The 7856-nt window shown below is 48.8% G+C and overlaps 1 protein-coding gene across 14 annotated transcripts in view; it reads left to right on the top strand.

The window, feature by feature from the left end:
* Positions 1 to 278: 278 nt before the first annotated feature.
* The window catches only part of ZNF462 (zinc finger protein 462), a 139749-nt gene continuing 132171 nt past the window's right edge, over positions 279 to 7856 (top strand). For 6 of the 14 annotated variants that reach the window (XR_005083558.2, XR_005083560.2, XM_037152654.2 and 3 more), the window contains exon 1: positions 4232 to 6158. The gene's annotated coding sequence lies outside the window, so the exon portion shown is untranslated. The other 8 variants (XM_037152644.2, XM_053656268.1, XM_037152646.2 and 5 more) reach the window with 8 other exon arrangements.

Below are 7856 nucleotides of genomic sequence, written 5' to 3'. Positions count from 1 at the left end.
TTTGCTTCTAAACCAGAAAGTGGTCTTTCTGAAGCCCATCCTGTATTTGGGATGGAAACTTGGCCATCTTACCTCCCTCCCGACACACTCGGGAAAAGCCCGAAAGCCACCTATCTCTCCACCGGTCTTTGGATCTCCTCACCGCCTTTGTCCCTTCTAGACTAGGAGGCTTGGAAAGGAGGTTTGGTTTCTAAGGATTGGAGCGTTTGAAGGGCGGGGCCATCCCCAAGTCCATCTCCCCTTTTTGTCCTCTCCTCCTGGGACAGGAGGGAGGAGCCAGGTCCCCCGCGGCCGGTTCGGGAGCTCTCTATTTCGGTCGCTCGAGGTGAGTGTGGAAGGGCGACAGCCCGTTTAATTGTAGCGCAGGTTAATTTCTGGAGTTCACCGCAGTCGGTCCGCCAGCCGCCTCCCGGGTCTTTGCCAAGAGGGTTTATGAGGTCTGAGGCTTGTTGGGGCGCGCTCACGTTTTCGCGAAAGGCTCCTCCCCAGGGCTCATTCCCCGACTGCGGGAAGCCCTACGGTGCCCCGAGAGCCTCGGGTTTCCTCTGACCTCGCCGCTCCTTCCTCCCTCCCCACTGCCTGGTTCCCCACGCCCCTGCCCCCGGGGAAGGGCGGCCCCCATCTTAGGATTTCCGACCCGAGCCAACCCAGAAGGTACCTCCACGTCGATGAAGATTTTATCACAGCCTCCAAAACCCAGCAGTAATAGGAGCTTTCAACCTGAAATACGATTGTTATTTTCCCGGTGCAGAGCTTGACATAAGAAGTCAGCTTTTTATTAAAGACAAAGAGGTAAATTATCAGCCGGGGCACTGAAAGGGGCTGCGGAGACCTGGCGCGTTTCCTCTCTTTGCCACGAGGAATTTATGGGGGAACGGAGGCCAGCGCTCAGACACCCCTGGGGTCCCGTGGGGGAGGAGCTCGGGGCAGAAGGACTTCCCCAAGTCCCTCCAGGCACCTGGGAGAGTCTTTCCAGTTCTGCACAAAGCCAGGATCGTGTCAGTTCTGAACACTGAACAGCCCGAGCGTCCTCCACTCTCCTTTCTTTTCTCTTTCTTTTGACTCCCGTGTCCCTCTCGCCTCTGGTTTCTTCTCCTTGTTTTTCTCTCCCCAGTTTTTCTCTTCCCTTTCCTGGCCATTCTTCTCCCCCCTCCTTTCTTCTCCACCGCACGCGTAGAGTGTCATTTATTTATTTATTTATCACCCCCGCCATCAACACCCTTTTAGGGCTCCGAAGCTTTTCAGTGTGAGTGGGAGGAGAAAAGGGCAGGAAGTGTTGACTCCGAGGGGGGTGACATCGTGCCTCCGAGTGAGAGATTCTACCCCAGAATAAACGTTTGGGGAATATCTTGGAAAAAGAGGATTCAGATCTGTTTGTGAAATCCCACTATCCGAAGGAAACCAACTCGGCGCGCGTCTCCTTCCCCTTTACTGTATGGGTTTACGGGTGTATCTTCTTGGATTGTTTGGAAGGGGAAGGGAGTATTAAAGAGGGCAATCTTGCCTTGGATCCTCAACACCGCGCCTTCTCCAGCGGATGCGCGCTCCCCAATGCAAAGGAATCCAGCAACATCCCCCAATTCAGACGCGGACAAAAGAAACTTTAATTAAGGTCTCCAGAATACGCGCTGCGCGTTTCTCTCTCCGGAGGCTGTTGATGTTCAACTCGAGGATGCGAGAAATAGAAATGGTACAACCAACCCATGCCCTTGAACTTCAATTGGTCCTGACTGGCTGTATTGATTTTTATACTATAGGCAACCCCTGATCGCCCTCCCCCACCCCCAATCAAATTAAAGCCTTAGGAAATGTTCGAACTAGTGTGAGTGGAGGCATCCCCACACCTTGGCAAAACGGACAGGTAAGAACGATTTGGGGGAAATTACACTAAATAAAAATTCAAGGTGTGAAAGCTTCATCTTGGCTCTCGTCTTCAACACCATGACGCCTTATCATTGGGAGCGCTGATTGTTACTTTCCGAACCTTTAGATGATCGGCCAGAAAGTGCAAACAACACCGGGCTGGAGGGTGCAAAGTTATTTAAGTACGCCTTTTTTTTTTTTCCTTTTGGTGCGCCGTCAAAACATTTCGCAAGTTAGGAAAAGAAAGTGGTGGTTCCGAGGCTCGGAATGATGGGTGGTTCCCTCCCTCCCCACACCCCTTTCCATATCAGAAAAGAAAGAAAATGCACAATGAGCCTTTATTTCGGGGGAGAAAACTTCAAAATACGTGCCAGTAAAGGACAATTTGAGCTTTTCACTGGAGATACACCGCAAGCTGGAAAGGGATTAAAAAGCCCCACGTGGTTGATCTGGATTTAGACTTGCAACCTCTAGTTCCCCATATCTGTTCTTTGCAAAGATTGGCCTCTAGATGGATGCGTGTGAGGGACTCTCTGGGGCTGGGGCTCGGCGCCTGGGGCAGGGCTGATGGTGGGAGCGCTATGCGCTGCGGGTCAGGGTCCTCACTGGGGGCTTCCTCTGCCGGCCTGGGCGGCCGGGCGCCTCCGGGACGCGAGCGCGCACGTCTCTGCCGGGCCGCTGCGCTCCACGCACCGCCTTCTCCGCAGGTCTTTATTCATCTCATCTCCCTCTACCCCTTCTCCTCCTCCTTTGCCTCCTTCTCCTCCTCTTCCTCCTCCTCCTCCTCCTCTACTGCCGCCACCTCCTCCTCTTGCATCTCACTGGCCTGGCTCTGTGTTGCTCTGAGTGACAAAGACAATGTCCCAGCCTTAACTTTGCAACCACCTTGCCTCCTTCTGGGGTTCAGCGGGGAGGGGGGACAGCAACCGCAGCCTCAGCATCTCCTCCAGCTTCTGCTCTTCTCCAGCTCTTGGATAATTCTTCCCTTCTATCCCCAAGCCCTTTCCTCGTTTCTTTCTTTCTTTTTTCTTCCTTTCTCCTGCACGTTGTTGTTGTTATTAGAAAGGCTTCGCGCACCCCCTGGTGCTCCAGCGTTTTGTGTGGCAGGAGAAGATTGTCTTCCTTCTCTCTTTCAGTCTTGCTTTCTCTCTCCCTCTGGTTTCTCATTATTCAGAGAGAGACACAGAGGGAGGGAGAGAGAGAGCGCGCGCAAGGGAGAGGGAGGAGAGGAGAGAGAAGAGGAGAGAGAGGGGAGAGAGTGAGAGGGAGAGGGAGGGAGGGAGAGAGGGAGAGGGAGAGAGAGACGGATATCTCAGGTCATCTGCAGCTGCAGCGAGTCTGAGGAGCCGAGGAAGGCAGGGAAGATGGCGATCCTCCATTGCTGAGACCCGGCAGAAGCACATGAGACTCCCAAACAACTTCCACAACAATAACCCGAGCAGGAAGAGGAGAAAGAGAAAGAGGATAAGGAGGCGGTGGGGCTGGAGCACCCGAAACACCTCCCGGCGCCGGGACGCTTCTTCTGTAAGTTACTGCAATTAACAGTCACCTCGGGGTGGTCCGAGTGCCCCGAGCAGGAGAGCGCGGGGTGGTGGACGCACAAACGCGCTCATTCATTCGGCCGAGGAGGGTTGGTGGAGCTGGAGGAGAGGAAGTCCCCTGCCTGGACTGGCTGTTGGAAGAGAAGAAGCCAGCGAGCAGAGGAGGAGGAGGGGGAGGAGGGAGAAAGGGAGGGGGAGGAGGAAGAGGAGGAGGAGAAGCGAGGGAGGAAGAGGAGGAGGAAGAGGTGGAGAAGGTGGTGGTGGTAGCAGGGGCAGTGAGGTGGCTGTGCTTTTCCTGCTGGCTGCTCCTTCTGCTGGGGGGAGTGGAGCGCTGTGGCTTAATTAATTTCGTGTAGTTCTATGGAGAGAAGAGAAAATGAAAGATGAGTGAGAAGAGAGCTAGAGGCTTAGGACCAATGCTTCAAGCGTGGGGACAGGAGTAGGGACAGAGAGGGGGGCGGAGGGCGGGAGGCGAGGAGACCTCAGCGGAGAGCCAGAGGGAGCGAGCGAGGGGCCGAGGAGGGAGCGCTCTGAGCCGCCCCGACCTGAGCCGGTTGACCTCTTTCTTTCTCTGTCCCTCTCCTTCCTTTCCCCCTCTCTGTCTGCCTGTCCCCAGCCCGATGGCAAAGCCGTGCGGATTGGCACCCCCCTCTTCCTCAGGTATTTGGCTCTCTCCCTCTCTCTCTGTCTCCGAAGTTGGGATGCGGGGTCGGGATGTGTCGGGGGTGGCGGCTGCTGCTGCTGCTGGTGCTGCTGCTGCTGCTGGTGCTGCTGGTGAGGACAGAGGCGGGGGGCGCGGGCCGGGTGGGGGGAGCGCAGGTCCAGGAGCAGCTGAGGAGCTGTCTCCAGGCTGTGGGTTCAGAAGCGTCTGGTGGAAGAGGACAACGGTTTCTGGAGAGGAGAAGCCATTACACACGCTTGGCTCTCTTCTGAGGAAGGGAGGAAAGAAGGCAAGGGGCCTAGGGGTCGTCTCCTGGTGCAGTTCCCAGGGGTCTGCCCTCCTTCCAGGCACGAGGAGAAGCCGCAGCCGCCCCCCATTGGAGCAGCCCCTCTCTTTCCCTTTCTTTATCTCCCTGTCCTCCATTTGCAAGCTGTCTGCTTTGGTTCCAGTCCAGACTCCAAAACACAAAGCTCCTTCTCACGTTCATTCTCCAGGCTTTTCACCATTCCTGAAGGAACCCTCATTTTCTTTTCATTGTAGCTTCTAACCTACAGAGAGGGAGGGAGGCTGCCTGGAGTTCCTTTTATATTCCTCCCCTACCAAAAAAAAAAAGTTTCATTTTTAAGCACGCGCCTGGGATGGGAAAAGACCAACCAGTTGGGGCTTCCTCCCAGGGTTCTGGGGGGCTGTGTCTGAGTGTCTGTGTTGGCTGTTTGGTTTGCTTTGGTTTTGTTTCTGGAGGTGGCTTGCAGGCTTTGGAGGAAGTGACTAGTTTGGTTGGGAGCTGGGAACTGAGTCAGGTAAGCCTGTGTCATGTTGTAACTCCACCAGAAAATGGAGGAGAGCGGGTTTCCAGGAGACAAAGCTGAGATGAGAAGTGTTTATAAAATTATGGATGTCTCCATTTTGAAGCTCTGTTGGTGATGGCTGGAGGAGGAGGCTTGCCTGCCTACTCCTTCTCCCTTTCCTGGGGGGAATCTTGTGGTTCCTCACTGTCTATTCATTATGCAAGGAAATGAGGGGCTTTTAAGGGCTGCTCAGATTTTTCTCCCACCAAAGGAGTGCTTTCACAAGTTATTGAGATGTTTGTTTCCATTTTAAAGTAAACTTTTGGAATTTTTTTTTTCCCCTTGTGAGTGGACCTGAAGGCTTTTGACCTCTTTCAGGAAAGGCAAGGCAAAACCTTAAACAATTTCCACTGAGGTCTTCACACAACTTTCAGCTGCTCCAAGTCTCCTGAAAGTCACGAGGAAATGCCATTTCCTCATTGTGAAGATGGTGGTGGTCCTAAGCTGAGACTCTGGAGTTCTGGGGCTTGGTTATCATCATGTTTTGATGCATTGCAAGACTTTATTGTCTGCTTTGGGTTGATCTCTGGGAAAGAAAACAAAAACCAACAACAAATCCTCCAAGATCTCAGAGGAACTCTGACTGACACCAGTTTCTCCAGGGTCTACATTTCTCTTCAGGTTGTTCCATTTGTGTATTTGGCCTTCTTTTAGTTCCTTTGTTTTCCCCTTCCTTTCCATTCTGCTATTTTTCTGTTCTCAAGTACTGTAAGTCTTCACAAATATCAAATATCTTATTGAGAATGTCACTATGGAAACAAATTTTTAAGAAATCTTATGTCAGTTGAGAAAAACCTACGTCCAGGTATCTTCACCTTTTTAATTGGGAGGAATTTATTAGTCTTACAGGAAGACATTTTGTGAGGGTGGTGGGAAGAAAGAACCCAGTCCTACCTCAGTCCACACAACATTGATTGGAATTCTTCACAGATTAGTTCTAGAGAATGTATGTAATCGATCCAAGTAAAGAACTAAATCCTGAAATGCTTGAGGATTTTATAAAAGCCAATCATGAAGATGTTGCTTTTCCATTAGGTAAGGTAGCCATCTTGAGGATGAGGGAAGATGTTGGAAGAATTTTAGATGGACTGTTGAAGATAGGTGAGGAGGGCTCCATGGTGGAATGAAAACTTGAAGGACATTCAGAACCAATTAATATATTGTAAGAAGGCTGATTAGACCTTGTTTTCAACTAAGGAGAAACACAGAGAGGTACCAGCTTCAACAGAAACAAGGAACACATTGGTGAGCGACTTATACCAGCTTTTTTCTTGCTTTGCTTTCTCATTATGTGTCAGATTTTTCTGTGTGTCAGATTTTTTTGTAAACTTCCTTATGTCTACAGTATTTTTGTGCATATTGAAGTGGTTTCAGATTCCAGATGCAATTATATTCTGTTGAGTAGCTGGTAGCAGTGTCATTCAGCAAATGCACAATGCTGTATATGACAACATCACATTTTTCAAACCAAACTGTTGTGTCATTAATTGAGGGTTATTGTTCTTCTGAGGGGTGTGAAAGGAGAGGGGGAGACACATGGTTCTTTAGCTGGTAATTGTCCCTGGTCAATGAAGTAAAACCCTGTTTTTGCAGATGAAGATGTATGGTTTTCAAGATTTTCACTTGATGTGTGTGCTCATTTAAAAATACTTCTCTTCAGATCGCTGCTTCTTTATTCAAAACCTAGGCCTTTCCAAGAGCACTTTAAAAATCTGACTTGGAATCATACCTTTTATTATTAATTTTTGAATGTTATCTTTTGATGCCCGATACTCCTAAGTGGAATGTCCTCACTGTTTTATTTGCTAATGCATGTGGGGATGCTACATGTTCAAACTCAGAAGTTCAAATGCAAGGGGATAAGGAGTTATTTGGGAAAGTAATTACCAGAAAATTTTGCATCTAATTTAGCAGATGTGTTTATGTAAATTTAAATATGTTGTACACTGATCTTGATGCAAACTTCCCTAATATCTTTTTTGTTGTTGATACCAGGACAACGGCTGACTGACTGACTTCATTGTGGGGTGGAGGGTGGGAACCTGATAAACTGATTGTCAGTCCAGCATTTTGACTCACCACATTGTTTGACTGTGCAACCAAATGTTTTGGTGTCTTTATAGACAGGTCTCAAAGAGGTGAGCTTTCCGGAGGGAAAGAATTAAGTGTCTAAGAGGCCTTTCAGAGTTTAAGAATATGTTCTAACTTGTTACCTAACAGGCCCGTCCCATCTCTTGTCCCCCTATCAATATGGGAAGTACCATAACACTAAAGACATGGCTTCTTGTGTTTTTCTAGACATATACATTTGAAATTGGGCGAATCTCATGGATAAACCATTATGGTAGAAATAAGAAGTGTCAAGTTGAACATTTTCATGTGATCTCAAAGCTCAGAGATCCTTTTTGTTTTTGAGACATCAAGTTGATGAGGCTTATCAGGCAATTTTTTGCCATTGCTTTAATACACCACCAAGAAAAATCACTCTGGAGAAACGTGTGAGCTATGACATACACTTGCATTAAGAAAAGATTCTTGTTGGAACTTTGTGGTTCATAATATCTCTCAGATTTATGTCCATCTAATTCATTGATCACATTCCCTCAGGATTTGTTTTTCCCTCTTTGGAGTTTGAGACAACTTTTAGATGCAAAGTAAATAAACTTTTTATATATAGATGTATAAAATCTTCCTAATGAGTCTCCCAGAAGACAATAGGGTTTGAAAAGCAATCCAGCTCTACTAATGACTTCAGAGTACTCGTGGTCAGTTTTCCTGAAAGAAAAGAATGGTAAAGTTGCCTTGGGAAAGAGTTGTGTTTTCTGTGTGATAAAGTTTAATAGGGTCTAGTCTATCTTGAACTCATTCCTGGTGTTGAGGGGTTTTTTTTTGGTTAAGGTAACCTTACTTATCTTCTTTGTGGTGTGTGCCTTTATCAGGCCT

Source organism: Artibeus jamaicensis, unplaced genomic scaffold (genome assembly GCF_021234435.1).
Source record: "Artibeus jamaicensis isolate MK-2021 breed Jamaican fruit bat unplaced genomic scaffold, CSHL_Jam_final scaffold_1964, whole genome shotgun sequence".
Taxonomy (NCBI): Eukaryota; Metazoa; Chordata; class Mammalia; order Chiroptera; family Phyllostomidae; genus Artibeus; species Artibeus jamaicensis.
Note: the sequence above shows the minus strand (reverse complement) of the source record. Positions and strands in the feature narration are given on the sequence as shown.